Below are 20,363 nucleotides of genomic sequence, written 5' to 3'. Positions count from 1 at the left end.
AGAGGCAACCACACATTGATGTTTCTCTCCCTCTTTCTCCCTCCCTTACCTTCTCTCTAAAAATAAAATAAAATTTTGTAAAAAGTAAATAAGCAGGTTTAAGAAACATATCACACATTGCAATGTGTACCTGTATTCGGATATAAAAGATTATTTATTTATTTATTTATTTATTTATTTATTTATTTACTTATTCATGGGCCCCCAACTGGGGATCGAACCAGCAACCCTCTGGATTGCAGGCTAGCACCCAGTCCACTGAGCCATGACAGCCAGGGTCATATTTGAATATTAACTCACACAAGCCAATTACAAAAGACTTTAGTGAGATAATCAGAGACCTGTCAACACATACACACACACTAAGAAATTTTTGTTAATTTTGTTGTATGGAATAACACTGTTTCTGTTTTTATTTTAAATGCCCTCATATGTTAAAGAAACATATTGAAGTATTTACAGAAGAGAAATGTCTGGAATTTGCTTCTCTGGGGAGGGCGGGTAACATAAGTTAAACAAGATGGACAAAATGTCATGACCGTTGAAGCTGGCGCACAAGTACATGAATATTACACTATTGTCTACTTTTGTGTGTGCTTGGATTTTTCCTAATAAAATGTTTTTCAAAACCTGTGGCTCCCCCAAGCTCTCCAAGGAGCTTCCCAATCAGCCGCTTCTAGCAGATATTTCCCCGCCCCCACGGCCCACCTCCCTCTCCTGCGGTGCTCCAGCCAAGCCTCTCTTGGCAAATGTAGTTCCCCCTCCTGAAACTCTCCTCCTTCTCCAGGCGGGAACGACTCCACTCATCCTTCAAACATCACCTCCCCAGGAAGCCTGTCTGTCCCCAGCCAGACTAGGTCACGTCCCTGTTCTCTGCTCTCCTGGCTCTCTGTACATTTCCTTCCGAGCTTCCTGGCTGGTGTTTATCACTGTTTTCTGTTTGGACCCTCCCCCCATGAGGACGGTCACCGGCTGTCTGGCCACTAGGTAGGAACTGGCTCTGTGACCAGGCTGCATACATCCAACTCTGCTACACTCACTGCAAGCTGGGGGACCTCGGGCAGTTTCACTTCCCATCTCTGTGAAGTGGGACAATAATAATACCTACCTATAACATTGTAGGAATCTAGAAAGGATGCTTAGACCACGTCTGGCACTGAGTAAGAGTTCAATAAACATTAGTAGTGCCGGGTGATGTGCCTGGCACACAGCACGAACTCGTTAAATGTTGGATGAATGAACGAATAAATCTTGGGAGTCGTCCCAGACTCCCGAACTCCAAGGTGAGAACAGAAGCCACTGTCAGGCTGTGGGATCTCAGGGCAGAGGGCGCCTCCTTGTGGCCACCCTGGGAAACACACGCACGCACCAGGCCCCAGGGCAGCTCCTGAGGATGAACTGAATGAAGGTAAAGTTTATCCGGATCCCATCACAGCACAGTCACGCTCCTCCAGGAAGACCCACAGGGTCCTGCAGCCCCCTGAGCTCTCACACCCGGGTGGGGAGAGGCCTGGGTCTCCTTGTCAGCGCCGAGGGCTCACTCAGTCCTGCGCTAGCAGCTGCCAACAGTACACAGTGGCTGGGGAACCTAAGGGGGCTGGGCCCTGGCTGCCTGGATTCCAGGTCTAGCTTGGCCATATTTCTCACTGCGTGACCTGGGGCAAGTTCTAACCTCTCTGGGTCTCAGTTTGCTCCTCTGTAACATAGGGACAATAGTAATGCCTACTTTGTAAAGATTAAATGTAGTGAAGTCCTAAAGCATTGAGCAGAGTCCCTGGCATCCAGTTAAATGCTCAAAAACATTTGCTACTGGTATTACTACTATTACTACTCGGCGGCAGCCGTCCGTCTTGAGAGACGATGGTGTAGCTTCTTAAGAGCCTATCTGCACCGCCGAGAATGGCTGTGCAGTCCGACTCGGGAGTGACACGGCATCTGTCTCCTCCCGTGTTGAATCGACATCTTGCGATGACGCTGGAGTGTCCTCTCCAGTGAAGCTGAAGCTACAGAGCCTGGGCAGGGTGATATGGAGGGTTTGCTGTTGCCCATGCGGCAGACCCCCCCTCTCTTCGCAGCTGAAGGATCCAAGGGAAAGACGGAGTCAATACAGCTTGGCTTCAGGTGCGCCGCAGGAGTTGCCGGTGTTGACTACAACGTCAAACCGCCTTAGGGACTCCGGCTCCGGATTTTCTGTCGGGGTTTACTCCCTTAGCCTTTCCCCTGAAGAGGATGCCGCAAGGCAGCGGAGGTTTTTTGGAGTCAGAGTTTTCCTTCTCTGATGTGCCCTGACTGGAAGATCGAACCAGCGACACTTAGCTCGCAGGCCGACGCTCAATCCACTGAGCCAAACCAGCCAGGGTTACTATTACTACTACTATTACTAATACACTACTACTCAAAATATTAGCCCTCCTCAATGTGTGGGGCCTCCTCCAGGCAGAGACCAAGTCCCCAGTTCAGCGCAGGGCACGCAGCAGGCACTTAATATAGGAAAAGCCTTTGCTCTCCTCACTTCATGCTTCCAGTTCCCTTGTTCTCACCACGGTCCCACCTAACACAGGGCCTTTGCACATGCTGTTCCCTCTGCCTAGATCACACTTCCCTACCCCCTTCTCTGACCCACCCCAAGACCCCACCCGGTTCCTGTTCCAGCCTTCCACAGCACAGGCCCTCTTTCCTGACCATTCCACCTCCATTCGCAGTGACACACTCGGTGGTTCTGTGGTGAACATCTCTCTGCGCCCTGCATCGGTCACTCATGAGGGTCAGGGAGGGAACCGGAATAAAAGAGGTGCTGCCTATAGCACTTCCTCCCACCCTGTCTTTGCACTTGGTGTTCCCTTTGCCTGGAGCTTCAGCCCTTACCCGGGTGGGTCAGGTCCCCTTTCTGAGCTATCCGCCCTGCCCACTGCGTCTTCACACATCTGTATCCCCCATGGAACTAGGAGTCTCAGGACAGCAGGGCCAGGACTGTCTCAGTCACCTCTGTGTCCCCAGCACCACCCAGCACAAGATGGGCACAGAGAAGAGCTTAGAATAAACATACAGTGAATGAGACACCGGCGTCCTCCGGGCAGCACTGAGCATAGGACCCTGCAGTGCATGAGGGGATGTGCTCCTCCCCCACCCCAGGCCACAACTGCCCACCCCTCCCTCACTCACTGCTCCCGCAGATGCCACAGCTCAGAATCCCTGGCATCCCGAGGGTCCTGGCCATCCAGCCCTCGAAGGCGGCCCAGCTCCTCCTTCAATGAACGGATGATGCCCTGAAGGACCACAGGGTCTGGCTTACCCTGGTACGGGAGGGGCAGCGGGTAGTGAATCCTGAGGAGGGTTAGAATGGTGGCGTCTCAGAGGCCAAGAATCCCTGAGGGTATCTCCCAGACCCTGAGAGCCTCAGGGCAGGAAAACACACAGTTCCAAAACCTCACGGTCCTAGAGGCAGCGTCGTGCTCCCTCCCTGCGCCCTTCGCCCCGGTCAGCCTCCCCTGGGACCCTGCTACCTGCGCTCCCGGAACCTCTGGGCCATGCTGCCTGCAGACTAGCACAGTCCTGAGAGTCCATAGCAGGAGGCTCTAGGTCAGCGGTCCCCAACCTTTTTGGCACCAGGGACGGGTTTCGTGAAAGGCAATTTTTCCACAGACCAGGCTGGGGAAGGATGGTTTCGGGATGATTCAAGGGCATCATATTCAAGCTCACTTCCTGCGTGTGGCCCAGTTCCTAACAGGCCACAGACCGGTATGGGTCCATGGCCCGGGGTTTGGGGACTCCTGTTCTAGATGACCTGACCTGGTCCCCTTGGCTGGAGGAACGTAGGACACACCTTGATGAACTGCCCCACCAGGCGCTATTCATAGAAGATGGATAACTTCCCACTGGAAAATCCAGGAGCTATTAATTAACAAAGGGCGCAGACACTTTCCCCACTACTCAATGCCATTCCCAACTGCTTCTCCCTGCTGCCTCCTGCTATAAAGCCGGCCAGCCGGCCAGATATTCATTTTCCCAGCATCCCTTTCACGTGACCACTTCAGGACAAATATGGGAAAGGCCACGTGGCCATTCATGGCCAAACATTATAGGAAATCTGTCGGGAGTCTTCTGGGAACACTTTGGTTTTCCTGATAAAAACCAGGGGGAATTAGCAAGCACAGGCTTGGTCCCCCTCCTCTCGCTTTGATGCGCACTCAGTGCCTGCAGGGCCGACAGCCTTTTCGTGACCGTGAAGAGACACGGATGAAATTAAAAAGCCAACACATTGAGGACGACAAAGGAAAACAAACAAAAAACCATATGGAGCCCGAGTCCCTATTAAAACTGGTGAGTTGCTGCCACCTACCTAGACATCTTGGTAAGTGATAAACTATGGTTTGTTTAAGGCACTGGTACCGGCTGTCCTGCTTGTAACCAGCACTACACTGAACGACACAAAGCTCAACACCGAAGATTCCAAAAGCAAGGCTAAGCAACACCCCTACCGTGCCCTGGGTGTCAGGGGCTCCCGGGGTCTGACCCTGTCCTCTCCCACTTGCCCACCAGCCTGGACCTAAAACCAGCCCCGTGTCCCACCTGTCAAACTCCACCGAGTAGATGAGGATCAGGTAGCGCTTGGAGTTGAGCTGCGCTGACCTCGAGGCCAAGGGGCCTGGGCGGCCGCCGATCTTGCGGTTCCGCAGGGACTCCAGATCCGTGTAGGTCAGCAGGTCAAGGGTGACCGACTCACTGCTCTGTCGGGAGAGGATGGGAGGAGCTGCCACTAGGCCCAGCATGGCCATACCCAGAGCACAGGACCCACACACCCGGGCCACACTCCACAGGGTCTCTGGGCTGTCTCCTATGCTGCACCTGAGGAACAAGATGGCCCTGTCCAAGGTGCTGGCACAAGGACCTCATCAGAGGGAAAAACTAGAAAGAACCTAAATGCGCAGTCCTGGGGACAGCTTGGGACTGTGGCTGTCCACATACTGTCCACAAACCCCTGGGGACCCCTGAGACCCTTTCAGGGAGGCCAAGAGATCAAAACAATTTGCATAATAATACTAAGATGTCACTTGCCCTTTTTGCTGTGTTGACAGTTGGACTAATGGTGCGAAAGTAACGGCGGGTAAATATGCTGGTGCCCATTAGCTGAAATTCAGCCAGTGGCACCAAATGCACTAGCAGTCACTGTACTCTCCCGTGCCATGCAGTCTTGGGGGACCCGGGGGGGAGGGGAGGTAGCGAAGGCAGTGAGATAGATCGATCACGGGAAATGAAACCTGTGAATATTCTTAATGATGCTGTAAAAATTGTTAATTTTACTGCATCTCAACCCTGCGAACACAGCTCTGTACAACTCTGTGACCAAAGGGGAAGTGCGCCCCCTGCTGCCCACCCACGTGCAGCCGTCGTCCCGGGAAGAGCCCTCGTGCAGTGGAGCTTTGAACTAAGGCAGCCACTTTTGCAGGGAACACTGTTTTTACTTGAAAGAACCACTGTCAGACGAAACCAGGGTTCTTCAGCCTTGGTTGTCTGTCACGAATATTCTCAAAAGTGAACAGAGTGAGTCTGCCATGTCCAGAAAGGCAGCTGACACTGTTTGTTGCCAATAATTGGGAAATCTTGTGTCTGCTACCACGTGCTTGATGGCTCCTGGATGTCCCTTTTCTGGTGAGATCAGTGAGGATATTAGCAAACGTGACTTCCTGATATTGGATAATGAAATGTGACAACATTTCAAAGAGCTGCACAACTCAATCAACCAATATTTCCAAATGACCCATATGTGCTGTTACAAAATGGGCAAAGTACCCAGGAAAAGTGCAAGATACACCAGTAGATATTAAGTACCAGGGTACAGGAAGTTCACTGTTATTTATTCAGATTCCACACTGCAACCAACCTGCCCAGTTTTAATGTGTCAGCTAAGAAGGATACACACAATTATCTGAAAAAGCTCCTAAAGGACTCCCTGTACAACTACCTATCTACTTGAGACATATTTTTCTGCATATACTTCAACTGAAACATATGACAATAGACAGAATGCAGGAACACATAGGAGAGAATATGTGTTTTCTATTAAGCCAAACATTAAAGAGATTTGGAAAAATGTAAAGCAATTTACATTCCTTCTAATTCATTGTTTTAGAAAATATATTTTTCATAAATATGTTACTGAGGTTAACATATAACAGCATTATTGTTATTTTTAAGTGAATTCAGAGATATCTTTAAATTGGTTTAAATTTTATTTGTAGTATGGCAAGAAATATTGATAGATAAACCCTGCATAAATAAAAGCTCTTTGGTGCCTTCAATAATTTTTAAATTCTTTAAACTATAAAAGGATCTTGAGACCAAAACGTTTCAGAACCACTGGGTTAGAGAAATCATGATGAAGGGATCCCATGGAATACTAGGCAACCACTAACAAGGAAGACAAACTCAAAAGTTCCCAATAAAAATAGACAATACCAGTATAGCACTTATTATAACCCAGGCATTATTCTAAACTTGTTTCATATAACTCATCTAATCTTCACAGCACTGTGCAATGGGGACCACTATCATCCCCATAGTACAGATGGGGAAACTAAGGCATTGAGGGGAAGTAGCTGGCCCAGGCTCCTGGCTGGTAAGTGGCAGTGATGGGTCTGAACTCAGACTCCATGCTCCCGGCTCTTGTGCTATTATGGCTACAGATGCTGAACCGTTAACAGTCTGGGGTGGGGGATGGAAAAGGGATGATGAGGGACTCTCGCTTTCTAAGTCACAATTACATGAGCACACGTTTTATCTGTAATCAGAGAAATAATGTGCTTCACAGTTTTAAGATGACATCTAAATCATTCCCTGTCACCCTGTTTCAATATGCCTTTTTACCTATTACTACTTTTAACTACTTGACATCATTTTATTTTCAGCTGTCTGTCTCTTGTCTCTCCCACTAGAACGCCAGCTTCATGAAGACAGGGACTTTTGTCTCTGTGTTCACTGTTTTACTCACATGCCAAGAACAGTGCAATAAAAGGAATGATTGGCCATATTCACAAAGGTAACTAAATTGTTATGAAATATTGTTGAACCTTTCAAAAGCAGGTTACAGAATACCTTGGGAAATATAGCAAATATACACAGGGAGGGGCAAAAGTAGGTTCACAGTTCTTCATATGGAAAATAATACAATAAATAATAAATAATAATACAAGAATGAACTCTGTTTTGTGTACTCTCAACTGTAAATCTACTTTTGCTCCACCTGGGATAATTATAGATCTAAATGCACACACTCAGAGAAGGAAAACTCTGACTCCAAAAAACCTCCGCTGCCTTGCGGCATACCTCTTCAGGGGAAAGGCTAAGGGAGTAAACCCCGACAGAAAATCCGGAGCCGGAGTCCCTAAGGCGGTTTGACGCTGTAGTCAACACCGGCAACTCCTGCGGCGCACCTGAAGCCAAGCTGTATCGACTCCGTCTTTCCCTTGGACCCTTCAGCTGCGAAGAGAGGGGGGGTCTGCTGCATGGGCAACAGCAGACCCTCCATATCACCCTGCCCAGGCTCTGTAGCTTCAGCTCCACTGGAGAGGACACTCCAGCGTCATCGCAAGATGTCGATTCAACACGGGAGGAGACAGATGCCGTGTCACTCCCGAGTCGGACTGCACAGCCATTCTTGGCGGTGCAGATAGACACTTAAGAAGCTACACCATCGTCTCTCGAGACGGACGGCTGCCGACGACGACGACGACGACGAAATGCACACACACACACCCCTACATACACACTCAAAGGTTCACAAATAAATAGAGAAATGGAGACATGACCAGAGTGATTTTCACCAAAATATTACCAAGAGTGAAGTGATTTTTCCTTTCTTCTTTACATTTCTCTGTGACCTGAGTATTCTCCATGAGAATAACTCTCATTAGAATCAAAATAAGACATTTACATTTGGGAAAGAAAAAAAGAAAGAGCCCTGGCTGGTGTGGCTCAACAGATTTAGTGCTGGCCTGCAAGCCGAAAGGTTACCAGTTCTATTTCCGGTCAGAGCACATGCCTGGGTTGTGGGTCAGGTCCTGGTTGGGGGTTGTGCAAGAGGCAACCAATTTATGTTTCTCACAGACATAAATGTTTCTCTCCCTCTCTCTAAAAATAAATAAATAAATAAATATTTAAAAAAAATAAAAATAAAGAGATAGCCCTGTGCTTCAGTGAAAGCGAAGACAGAAGGTCTTGCATACATCAGATGGGCATCTACGCCCCAGGAATCCAGGGTACAGAAACCTCCCCCAGCCCCCACCCCTGGCCCTACCTGGGTCAGGGCGGACTCCAGCATGTTACAGAAGATGTTGAACTGTTTGAAGTTCCCTGTCTTGTGAGTCAAATCTTCAATGACTAAGTGGGGAGAAAAGTTCTTCCTGAGGTCTGACCACTTGTCCCATCCAAGGGCCAAGCATCCAAGCTTTCCGATTTCCCCTGACACCAGTGCCTCTGGCCTGAGGGATAAGCCCTATACCCCCTCCCAACCTTAGAGCTTTTCTGGCCAGGTAGAAGAGGCAGGTGGGCAGGATCCCAGGTGGCCTGGTCTTCTCAGAGAAGCTGATCCCGGGGAAGACCAGGTGAGCCCACCCAGGGCAGGCACACTCACAGCTGGCATCAAACTCGCCCCGCCACTGGTCAGCCGTCATCCGGTCCTCCACCTCCAGCTCTAGCACCTGCCCAGACACCAACACCCGCATGGCATGCTCCACACCCCGGAACATGTAGTCCACCTGCAGGCCGGCTGGCTGGTCCATGGCCAGTGTCCCTGGAGGAAGGGATGAGACAGAGACCCAGAGAGGCTGAGAGTCCAGGCTCAGGAGCTGGAAGGCCGGAATTCATTTCCTGGCTCCACCATTTACCAGCTGTGGCACCTTAGAAGAGAGACTGTGCTTCAGTTTCCTCATCTAGAAAATGGGTATAAGAACAGCACTGACCTCAGTGTTGTCGTGAGGATTAAATTAGACAAAGCACATAAAAGCACTCAGAGCTCTGTCCTGCACGTTACTATGCCCAATATTAAGACTATTGATTATTTATTAATCCTTATATTCATTATATATTTATTATTATTCACTCACCGATCAGGAAACATTTGTAGAGGAAAGTCCAGCTGGAAAAGGGGACAGAGAGTATCGAGGCCAGGTGGGGCAGGGATTTCAAACAGGGGGTCAGGGCAGGCCTCTGTTAGATGCTGACATTGGAGTAGAGACCTGAAGGTGGTCAGGCAGCCACCATGTGACCAACTCTCCAGGGAGAGTGGTCCCCATGGAGAGAATAGCCATTGTTATGCGTGTGTGTGTGTGTGTGTGTGTGTGTTTAAAGATGTTATTTATCTATTTTTAGAGAGAGGAGAAAGAAGGGAGAAAGAGAGGGAGAGAAACATCAGTGTGTGGTTGCCTTTCCTGCATCCCCAACTGGGGACCTGGCTTGTAACCCAGGCATGTGCCCTGATAGGGAATAGAACCGGTGACCCTTTGGTTCACAGGCTGGTGCTCAATCCACTGAGCCACACCAGCCAGGGCTATATATTATCAACGACACACGTAAACCACTCACAGTGAATGAAAAATTGATTTCATTAATTAGCCTATCGTAAGCATAAGCACCTTCTCTCAGCCCTAGAGCTACTAGTCACTGTCAGCTCTAGAGGCGCCGGAAGAGAGCCAGGTCTCCACCGCAGCCTGGATTCTAGGGGCCGGATCAGAATGAGCGCCTCAGGCTGCCTGGGTTCATATCCAGGTTCAGCTCTGCGTACAGACCCGAGCAAGTTACCCAACCTCTTCTGGAGCCAGATTCCTTATCTTTAAAGCTCCTGCCACCCTGGGTGCTCAGATCGGAGATCAGATTACAGCCCTACCCCAGGAGGGTGGCAACAGGTCAGCGGTATAAAACTGTCAGGGGGTGGGAGGAGGGAATGCAGGGGCGGGGGGCTTGTTCTTTTGGCGAAGGTGGCCGGGGAGGCCCCGCTGAGCAGAGGCCTGGAGGGAGGGAGAGAGACAGCGAATGCTGGGGAAGGCCGTCCAGGCAGAGGGAACAGCCAGGTAAAGGCCCCAGCTGAGTAGTTCCTAGTTCGTTCTAAGAACAGCAAGGAGGGCAGCGAAGGAGGAAAGGGGATGTGCGATGAGAGCAGAGGTGTCCGGGCCAGACGGTGCTCAAGCAGGACAACTCGGTGCTCACGCAGGACAACCCGGCAGGATAACAGTGTCCCCATCTCCTTCGATGGGCGTGAGGATTAAACGAATTGATCATTCTAAGTCCTTGGAGAGACCGAGCCATGCCCAGCATACAGCAAATGCTCAGTGCCTACTGGCACGTCGTCATCATCATTGTTGCTTTGTGGTTTCTGAGCTTGAAGGAACTACAGGCAAGGCAGACCCATGCCTCCCCAGGGCACAGATAGGGAAACTGAGGCTCAGCAAGGAAAAGAGCCCTGTCCAGGGTCCCACTGCTGCTCCAAAGACAGAGCCTCCCAGGGCTGCCCTGGACCCGGATCGTGGGGACCTCTCCTGGGCCTGATCATCTCTCCGCCGTCGCCTCCTTTCGTCCTCGCAGCTACGGACACCCCAGGAGCCGCACAACGTCACAGTCCTGTTACCTCCCCACCCACCGTACCTAACTCCCGGGAGAAGAAGAGCAGGAGGGGGGCCCACCTACCCCACCCTGCTGCCCACCTTCCAGCTCTCCTCCCTCCCCACTCCCCCACACAGGCCACCCCATTCCCGCCCCAAGGAGAGCGGCCTTTCCAAATCCAAGAGGCCTGAAACATTGGCCTCCACCTCAGTCACCAGCTATAAGCCCCTGAATACTCTCCGCGAATTCAACCCTTCCCCTAACCCACCTGCCTCCCTCACCCCCACAGACTTCGCGCACCCCAACCCTCCCCTCTTCTAGGCACGTGGGGAGCGCTCAGCCATGGCTGACAGAATGAATCGCACACCTGCAAGCCCGGCCCCCCTTCCTGACCCGGCTCCCCGTCACTCTCTCCCCAGACGGCCCTGAGGTCCCGCGCTCCCCTTCTCTCCCCTCTGCGGACCCCCCCCCCATTCCAGCCCTGCCCCTCTCCTCTCCCCTCCCCAAGTCGCTTGCTTCCATCCTGCCCTCCCAGATTGGGAGAGCCTGGGGGCGCGGAGGGGGCACATTGCCCTTCCCCCTGCAGCAGCACCATGTTCTCCTGGGGCTCCTCCACATCGTACCTGAAGTTTGCCCCCTCATTAATCCGCCCCGATTCTGCCTGCATATTTGCCCAAGGTTCTGCTCCTCACACCCCCCACTTTCAGTCTGCATTCCGTCTCCCCCGTATTTCACCTGAATTCTGTTCCCTCCTAAATTCTATGTAAACCCCTCTCCCCTCGACTCATATTTCCCCTTTCTCTCCTTTGGAGAGACGCTCCTGAACACTCCCCGTCCCATCCTGGGGTTCCCCCGGCCTGGAGCCCCTCCTTCCCTCCCCATCCCCAGCTCACCAGCCGACCCTGGGGCACTCGCCTGGGCCACTGTCACCGTGGCGAGTGCCCACGGACATTTCCTGGACAGCTGTCATGTGTGCCTGGACCACCCTTGTAGTTCTTACTGTGATTGCAGGATGCGCCTCAGCAAAAACCATTAGAGACTCTTAACGTTTCTTACTCACAGATCCCGCAGGGTACATGGCACGTCCGGGGACCACACAGAGAGTGGGGGTGGGGGGTGCAGACGTGGACCTGGGGTTCTGCCTTTACATAGATCCAGGATGGGGTGTCTAGGGTTTGGAGGATTCACTCTTTATTGGAGAAAATAAAGAATTTAAAAGGAATTAGAGCACAGAAAGGGAGCCACAGGGGGAAGGGGCAGGTGGAGTGGACAGGGAAGGTTCCTTAGTGAAATTAAAGCATGAAAGCAGGGATTAGAGCACAGGAGGGAAGCCACACGGTGGCAGGGTGGAATAGGGGCGGTGCTCAGGCTGTCAGTTACCCAGCTTGCCTAGGGCTTTAAAAGGTGAAAGTCCTGGGGCGAGCTGCCTGCTCCCTAATCTACTTGTTTGGCTAGCAGCTGTGTCACATCTGGGTTTCTGTGTATGGAGATGGTGACTGTGATTTGGATGACTCGGCTTAATGGCAGCATTTACATTACAATCAAAAGCATGCCTGGCCGGTGTGGCTCAGTGGGTTGAGCACCAGCCTGTGAATCGAAGGGTCACTGGTTCAATTCCACGTGAGGGCACATGACTGAGTGGCGGACCAGGTCCCCAGTAGGGGGCGTGCTAGGGCAACTGATCAATGTCTCTCTCACACGTTGATGTTTCCCTCTATTTCTCGCTTCCTTCCCCTCTCTAAAAATTAATTAATTTTTAATAAATCTTCATGACAGGCACTTTATCACAGGAAGAAAAACTATGTGGTGTGTCCATACAGACAACATTATTCTCACTAAAAAGAAGTACAACTCGGATACGTAGTACAACATGGATGACCCCTGAATACCTTACACTAAGTGAAAGACACAGATTATCACACCGTGCGTGATTCCATTTCTGTGAAATGTCCAGAACAGGCAAATTCATAGAGACAGAAAGCAGGTCAGTGGGTGTAAGGGGTGGGAGAAAGGGAATTGGGGGTGACTGCTAATAGGTACGGGGTTTCTCGTTGAGCTGATTGACGCGTTTTGGAATTAGTGGTGAGTGCTGCACTACATTCTAAGTATATACATACATCGAAACTCCCTGATTAATTAAATCAGAAATTCTATGTTATGTCAATTTCACTTTAAAACAGCAATAATAAAAAATAAGGACTGAAGAAAAAACAGCCACAGATTTACTGGCTACATGGCTGACACCCAAGACCGCAGATCAGGCAGTGTCAAGGCGTTACTGGCCCTAAAGAAAACCCATGGCACCAGGAGCACAGGAGCACACATTTTAAAAACGGGGATATTGGGCCTTGGCTGGTGGGGCTCACCGGACTGAGCACTGGACTGCTAACCATAGGGTAGCCGGTTCAATTCCCATCAGGGGACATGCCTGGATATGGGCCAAGTCCCAAACTGGGGGCGAGACAGAAGCTGTTGATCAATGTATCTCTCACATATGTTGATGTTTCTCTCCCTTCCCCTCTCTACAAAAATATAAATTAAAAAAACTAAAAGAATTAAAAACTTTTACTTCCAAAAACAGTATCTAGCCCTGGCTGGCATGGTTCAGTGGATTGAGCGCCCCTCTGCAAACCAAAGAGTTGCCAGTTCATTTCCCAGTCAGGGCACATGCCTGGGTTGTGGGCCAGGCCCCCAAATGTGGGTGCATGAGAGGCAACCACACATTGATGTTTCTCTCCCTCTCTTTCTCCCTCCCTTCCTGTCTCTCTAAAAATAAATAAATCTTTTTTAAAAACTGGGTAATTGTCAATGCAGTGATGTATCTCTTGGGGATTTTTTCCTTTAACATGTTGTGAACATTTTCCCTGTAATTTGAAAGTCTTTGAAATATATTTAAAAAACAAAAGACACTGGATTTAAAAATCTTGATACAGACACTGCACTAATTTTCTGCCATTAGGAACTTTAAGATGAATCTATGGGTCCTCACACTGAAATAGTTCTACACTTTTTCTTATGTTAAAAAGACAAAATAATGAAAGTTATTTATACATGTCAGTTAAAATAGAGAAGAAAACGTTGTATCTTTCAATAAGCACTTACACGTTTAATATATTCCCAGCACTGTTTGAAATCCTTTACAAATATTGATCCATTTTGCCAGGTTTTCATCGTCATTTTACAAATGAGGAAACTGAGGCACAGAGGCACAGTCACTCCCGGAATGCATACTCAGTAGCAGGGTCTCGCCTGGGCCCTCCAGCTGCAGAGTCCCTGCTTCCCCAGCCCCTGCTGCCTCCATCATGTCTGTGCAGACGCACACAGAACCTTCTGGAAGGTCATACAGACACCGTCTATGTTTTTGAGGGGAGGATGACAAGGGCCGAAGATGGGGAGGAGCTTTGCTTTTTACTTTATCTCTCAGCATAGGATTCTGCAAAGTGGTGGGTCTGGCCTTAGTGATGCAAAAGAGAGATAGAGGTCAGAGGGGACAGTCCCCAACGCTTTGGGCAGCGTCCTCAGGAAACGATGGGTCTTCAGGGCCCCTCCGCAGTCGGCGGTGGTGGGCGGGGGAGGGGTTACCTACCAGCCTGGGGGTAGTTGACCTTCACCCACAGCCCAGGCAGCTCAGGCCCCTCCTCTGGGCCACCACGTGGGGGCGGGAGGGGCGCGGTCGCCTGAGACCCGTTTTGGGAGACCCACCGCAGTGACCCGGAGGCCCCAGCCTTTTCTGTCCAATTATCATATGATTGTAAAAAATAAAACTAATACATGAAAGTAGTTTTAATTACTTTCACAATTCGAAAAGTGTCTGGAGAGGACAGGGGGCATTTGCAGCCTCTGTTCACGGTCTGCCCGTCCTGTCCCGTCCTGTCCCCTCCTGTCCCGTCGCTGGGCCCCGTGTGACCTCACGCCCCTCCTCCCTGACCCGGGTCCCCCTTGCGGGAGGTTCTGCCGCGGGCGTCACAGAGCCCGACGCCTGTGACCGCGGCTCCCTCCCGGGGATTGTGGTTGGGAGAGGCCAGGGCCTCAGGAAAGGCGTTCCCACCCTCCGTTTGGGGGGAAAGCGGACAATTGGAAATGCTGACCCCCCATGTCTGTTCCAAACAGTTTCTTGGAGGCAAGTACATTCTTCCTGTCCGAGGTCCCAGCCTCCCACACCACGAGTTACTGGCTGGCGGGGACAAGTGGGAAGGCCAGTCCTGGGCTGGGCTGCAGGAGAGGCAACGTTTCGTCCCAGCGCTGGGGACTCCTCGCTGGGGACTCCCCGCACTCAGAGCCGCCCGCCACCCGAGCTCACGCCAGGGGACAAGGCGGCAAAGACCTCCCTCCACTGGGTCCAGAAAGGTGGGGGTGTGGGGGCGCTCAGAATCAGAGATAAAGCCCCTTCCCTCCCTGTGGATCGTGTCCCCTCGCAGCCTCAAGAAAAATAAGGTCAAAACAAGAATCAGAGACCTGTGATTGGAATGGATTTTTTTATTAGCATAACAAGCAGATTATGGTGAAAATTTTATTATTATTTATTTATTTTTATTTGTAAAAGTGGACATTCCTTGCAACCCCTGGGAGCCAGAGAAAGGACCCCTGTCTACCATTTATGACCTTCCCAACCGTTCATGAGCCAGGACAGTAAATGTAAAACTGCAAATTTCATATAGTGTCTTGTTTTGCACCAAGAAGAGAAAATGGTCTAAAGCAATGGACTGTCTCAGCAAAGGGTGCCCGGTGTCTGAGGATCCTGCACCTGATACCGGCTCTAGGTGTCGGGCCTCCAACAGCAAAGTAATCTCTCGGGATTGTCCAGAACCACGGAAAGAGGACCCGTCACCAACTTAGGACACATTTAGAGAATTGAAAGAGGAAGAAGAATAATCACTTCTCAGCCTTTTGGCTAAGATCAAGTGTAAAAGAGGAAGAATAAGAAGAGCAGTTGAAGCTGAGCGTCTTCTGTCCCCAAACAAGCAATCCACATCCCAGAGCTCTGTCAGCACCAGGGACCTGTCACCAGGCTCATTCAGGAAGCTGAGTCTGACAGTCAGCTGGTCACCAGGCCCTCTGTTAGTTGACACTGCAGGGAGAGGACCTGGAATGGAGGGACAAATGGAGAGAGGAATGGGAAAGAGAGACAGGGGAGGACAACGGAGAGGGTGAGAGAGAAAACAAAAAGAGAGAAAGTGAGCAGTAGATCAAGTAGAACAGGTGGCCGGGGACAGGGGGACACCAAGAACAGGGCAGGGAGGTGGCATCCAGACCCTCCCCGGTCCCCTGCACACCCTGCTCCTGTGAGAGGATGGGACCTTACCTGGCACAAACCCTGTCATCCAAGGACCGGGCCGAGGAGCACGTCTGGCCTCTCACTTTTACTACAAAGGTCCCCTGGGGTCTGAATGACCAGGGGCAGCACTGCTCGAAGCAGACCCTGAAGGTGCAGTTTCCACACGCCCGGGGTCCTGCTCAAGGGCACCACGGCGTTGTCATAGCAACAGTGTCGCTGGGGGTCGTAGAACTTGTCCCCACATCGTGTGTGTGACTGGCACAGCATCAGGTGAGCGCCCGTGGGAGACACTGGAGGAGACAGAGCTGGTGTGGCCCAGATGGCAAGGCAGGTGGGGCCCAGCCCGGGGTCCTCTGGGAGCCGCACCCAACACCCAAGTGTCCCTGTCCCTCGTGGCCTCACCTGGGGCTCTGTGGAAGCAGAGGAGGGTGACGATGCACAGAGCAGCCAGGACAGCTGAGGGAGAGGATGGAGGAGGTGCGGCTGAAGGGGAGCCCAGCCTGGGTCGGGGGACAGTCTGAGGGGGTCTGTGTGCTGACTGAGGCTCAGGGGAAGGCTCAGAGCTGTACAGGGTGGGACCTAGTCCCCTGTGTTCAAGGGCCTTAGGATTTCGGACCCATGGAAGGTGAGAGCTCCTGGCAGGACTCCTAAGTGAGCGCAGGGCGCTGGGGCAGGTGCGTGTTTCCTGGGCAGGAGCTGAGTGTGAGGCTCACGCGCTGTCAGGCTCTCCGGGGGCTGAGCTGACTGGGCTGTTAGGCGGGGGACCCGCAGGAAAGGTTAGAAGGCCGGGTTTGGAGGAGGAGTGGGACATGGGTGGCCCTGGGCATGAGTTTCAGGACTGAATCAGACGTGGATTGAGATGAGATTGTGGATGTGGATTGGCTAAGGCCTGGCACCAAGGAGGAGGGCGGGGCTGAGGTTGGGATGGGTGCTGGCTGAGGCTGAGATCAGAGAGGGGCTCCGAGGGAACTGGGGTTGGGTCCCCCTTACCCAGGCTGTAGCATCGGGGAGCCATGGCTCTGGGTTGGCTGCAGCAAAATCAGAGGAAGGTCTGCGGTTTCTAGCAGGTGCTTTTATTTGATAAGAGGCGATGTCACCAATTCTCCTTCCTCTGTCCTGGCCTGCAGAGACATGCTGGGACCTGGGGTCCAGAGGTATCCTGAAATCATATCTGGCACTTGCAATCCTTTGGCAGCCAGGAAACGACAGAGGCCCCCACCCCTGCCTGGATACTCTCCAAATGCCTCCCGTTCATGCCCAGCAGCACGGCCTTGTCAGCAGGCAGGACGGCACAGGGCGTGGCTCAGAGCCAAGCCCACTCTTCCAGAATGAATCCACCAAAGAGCTTTTAATCACATCGTCTGAGTCTTCTGCTTTTCCCACTTTTTAAAAAAGATTCAATTCATTTGTTTTTAGAGAGAGGTAAAGGGCTGGAGAAAGAAAGGGAGAGAAATATCAATGTGTGGTTGCCTGTTGCATCCACCAATCTATGACCTGGCCCACAACCCAGGCATGTGCCCTGACTGGGAATCAAACTGGTGACTCTTTCGTTCACAGGCTGGTGCTCATCCACTGAGCTACAGCAACCAGGGGAAAAGAATTTTAGTTTTGTTGTGGTCAGTGGTATTATCAGTATTACTTGTCTGTAAAGTTCTGTGAGAGAAATGCGAACACCGTCAATAGATTCTCCAAGGCTTTGGTCCTTATAGTGCATGTTTAGAGGGAGAAGCATGTGGGATTTCCCTGAAAAGAGACAGCCAAGTTGGGGTCAGGATGTGAAGACAGAAGGTGAAGGACAGTTTCCTTGAGGGACATAGTGGGGGGTAGTTCTTCAAGTTCTGGCCCCCCCCCACCCCCACCCCACGCAGTAAGGCCTGGGAGGCCCCTCCCCCAGCTCCTGCAGAACCATCTCTCAGGGACACCTCAGCCACATTCCAGCATGCACAAGGTTCACTTCAGGGCCCAGGACATGTGACCTGTCACTCTTGTAGGACACCGTGCCCCTCTACATGTCCTTCCTGCCTTAGGAAGTTTCCTGCCTTCTGTCACTCCTTATCCAAGGGACCCTCCTACACTCACTCTCCCAAATGCCCCTCCATTTGGAGCCCAGACCCTGTTGGGGCTCCTCCATGAAATGCACCCATTTCAGACACAAACCTGGTGAGGACATGGTGAAACACACATTCCCAGTAAAAGATCCAGGCAGGCTGAGACCCCAGCCTCAAGGCCTCTGCCAAAATCTGGGATACCAGCAGAGTGAGGGATGTTGGAGTTGTGCCTGAATAGTAACCGCCCAGCCACGCCATGAGTCACACAGCTGAGTCACAGGATGGCAGAGGGAGACAAGGACAGGGCAGGTGTTTGGGAAGCAGTGTTCAGTTTGTTCTCAGAAGAAGGGACGAGTCAGGTGGGCCACTTCAAAACCTTTATTGAGGGATGTTCAAGTAGGTGGCTGAGTCCAACCGGACTGAGCATCAAAGGAAGGGGTAGGGGGATTTTTAAGGGCATGGAGCAAACCCTCAGAGGGATGAGTCACCCTTCTGGTCAGCTGCAGAGTCCAGGGTATAGGTGTTTGGGAAAGATCAATGTGCCCTGATTAGAGATGGCTTTCAGGAAACTTCTGGTCCTTGTTTCTGCAAAGTGATTAAGGGAGAGGGGAAGGGGCAATGGGGGTGTAATTAGCTCTCAGCAGGACACCAGCTGTGCCTTCATCACCTCTGTTAATGGGGAACCTTGTGATCAGGTGCATGACCGATGACGCAGACCCTCTCTGTTTCAGCAGGTGGTGGCTCAGGGTCTGCGTGACTGCAGGCCACAGTTCCCAAGACACAGTGACCACTGGCCACAGCCTGTTTTGCAAAGCCTGACTCAGGTGTCAGGTTACGGGGCAGGCCACGTGGGGTCTCTGTCCCTACACTGAGGTCTCTGGACACTGAGAGCCATTCACTCAACAGCACTGAGGCTGTGGGGTGACACACTCTGGGATGTGCACCCTACCCTGCCTTGGCCCCTTCTGAGGGCCTCAGAGAAGCCTTTGCACACAGTCCTGTCCAACTCCACCACCAGCTCCCTCAGGCACCCCCTTCTTACTGTGGCCACCATGGAACACAAGCTGTCTGGGAACAGCTCTGTCTTCTGCATTGAGCCCACCTCTGGGAGGCAGGAATTGGTCTGTCTTTGTTAAAGCTGTGGTTAGTAATTGGGATTCTGCCTCTGCTAATGACTAGAAAAGGTTTTGTCTCTTGGTAGTAAGTGTAAGGTCCTGGTCTCAAATAGTTGTTTGTTTAATCCCTCATCCTGCTCCCTGGAACCTCTGTTAATGGGGAACCTTGTGATCAGGTGCATGACCGATGACGCAGACCCTCTCTGTTTCAGCAGGTGGTGGCTCAGGGTCTGCGTGACTGCAGGCCACAGTTCCCAAGACACAGTGACCACTGGCCACAGCCTGTTTTACAAGGCCTGACTCAGGTGTCAGGTTATGGGGCAGGCCACGTGGGGTCTCTGACCCCAACACTGAGGTCCCTGGACACTGAGAGCCATTCACTCAACAGCACTGAGGCTGTGGGGTGACACAGTCTGGGATGTGCACCCCAACTTGGCCCCTTCCAAGGGCCTCAGAGAAGCCTTTGCACACAGTCCTGTCCAACTCCACCACCAGCTCCATCATGCACTTCCCTCTTATTGGGGCCACCATGGAACACAAGCTGTCTGGGGACAGCTCTGTCTTCTGCATGAGAGCCCACCTCTGGGAGGCAGGATTGGGCCTGTCTTGGTTGAAGCTGTTGGGATTCTGCCTCTGCTAATGGCTAGAAAAGTTTTGTCTCTTGGTAGTAAGTGTAAGGTCCTGGCCTCAATCAGTTGTTTGTTTTATCCCTCATCCTGCTCCCTGGATCCAAGCAAGACACTGAGCCACGGTCTTACTGGTCAGTGACACAGGCTGGAACAGAACTTACCTGAATCCCAGTCCAGGCGACTTCAAGGGCCCCTGGCCCCTCTGGGAAGGACAGGGAGGCTCTGCTCACAGACAGCCCTCGGAGAGACCCAGGTAGAGGTTCCGGGGCTCCCAGCTGAGACTGACAGAGCTGGGCTGTGGCTGTGAAACCCAGGACGCTGGCATTTCCTGCTTTCACCTGCTTTCCTCCCAGCATTCCCTTGACAAGATATTAATTGAAAATATCCTTCCAATCAGCATCTGGGTGTTATTTCCATCTGACTTCAGGGAGCTTCCTTCCCAGGGGACAGGCAGGAATGTGGTGGATTCCTGTGTACAGAAAGAATGTCAGGTATGCAGGAGGAGGGGCAGGGGCTCCCCAGGAACAGACACTCCTCCTTTTTGGGTTGGTGAGAAAGATGTGTCACTCCTCTACCACAATCACATCATCAGGATTTTAGTAACTGACCCCTCTCCCCGCAAAGGGACTTGTGGTGACCAAAGAATAAATGGAAGAGTGGGTGATCTCTCCCCAACTTCAGTCCTGGTTGGATCCTTCAGGTA

At 51.7% G+C, this 20,363-nt stretch overlaps 1 long non-coding RNA gene and 1 pseudogene across 1 annotated transcript; both read right to left on the bottom strand.

The window, feature by feature from the left end:
• Positions 1 to 9,666: 9,666 nt before the first annotated feature.
• LOC149994776 (insulin growth factor-like family member 1) lies at positions 9,667 to 16,897 on the bottom strand (annotated as a pseudogene).
• Positions 16,898 to 18,279: 1,382 nt separating this feature from the next.
• LOC149994775 (uncharacterized) lies at positions 18,280 to 19,958 on the bottom strand. Its single transcript, XR_016507907.1, has 2 exons — positions 19,822 to 19,958; positions 18,280 to 18,501 (listed from the first exon to the last, which is right to left on the bottom strand). It is a non-coding gene; the product is annotated as an uncharacterized LOC149994775 (long non-coding RNA).
• Positions 19,959 to 20,363: the final 405 nt, after the last annotated feature.

This window comes from Furipterus horrens, unplaced genomic scaffold (assembly GCF_987537825.1).
Source record: "Furipterus horrens unplaced genomic scaffold, mFurHor1.1.pri manual_scaffold_13, whole genome shotgun sequence".
In the NCBI taxonomy this organism is placed as follows: domain Eukaryota; kingdom Metazoa; phylum Chordata; class Mammalia; order Chiroptera; family Furipteridae; genus Furipterus; species Furipterus horrens.
This window is presented reverse-complemented; position numbering and strand designations above follow the sequence as displayed.